The sequence below is a fragment of the Schistosoma mansoni genome (assembly GCF_000237925.1).
Source record: "Schistosoma mansoni, WGS project CABG00000000 data, chromosome 3 unplaced supercontig 0083, strain Puerto Rico, whole genome shotgun sequence".
Lineage (NCBI taxonomy): Eukaryota > Metazoa > Platyhelminthes > Trematoda > Strigeidida > Schistosomatidae > Schistosoma > Schistosoma mansoni.
Genome location: NW_017386008.1, coordinates 228490 through 229339, shown reverse-complemented (window position 1 = coordinate 229339; position 850 = coordinate 228490).

Below are 850 nucleotides of genomic sequence, written 5' to 3'. Positions count from 1 at the left end.
TTTGAAATCAGAGAAGATGACCTGATATTTGCAGAAGAAACAGTCAAGATTGAGACAATGGATTGATAGTTTGCAAATTAACTGTTTACTGTACGGTTGTCACATGTTAGTGGAATAGTCTGTAATTTTGTGCATAAATACCGTAGATTCTCCCCCCCCTAGTGTTGTTGTTCGCTACATTAACACCTTTCATAATACCTACTTTTTCAGACAACTGAAGAAGTCAGTTTCAACATCAACTTGGTAGTTAATTGCTATTCATAGTTGATCTACTAAGCTAGTTTAAGTCAATTCTATTTATACTACTTATATGCTCAAATGAATTGATCCTATTGAAGAGACTTCTACTTTTAACTGAATTGTCTAAAATGATAATGAAAGTTTTTCAATTAGACTGTATATTTGAGAGAATACAATATCATCAAAAGAAAATGAATATGGTTAACCAGTTGTGAGTCGTGAATTGGTTGAGGTTAGATATTAACACCATTGGATGCCGGTCGGCTCAATGGTCTAGAGGGTAAGTGCTCTGGTGTGAGACCGACAGGTTCTGGGTTGGAATCTCACGAGGCGGGTTCGTGAATGCGCACTGCTGAGGAGTCCCATAGTAGGACGAAACGGCCGTCCAGTGCTTCCAGGTTTTCCTTGATGATCTAGCTTCAATTGACTAACGCTTTCAACTATGAAAATTAAAAATATCTCATGTTACATACAACCTGTTTGTTTTCATATCATCCCACATAGATCCGTTTAGCTTCAATGACACAAAACGATTATCATACTTGCGACTATATTGAATTATTGAAATCATAAGTCAACTGAAGCTAAACCACCATGAAAAACCTGGAAG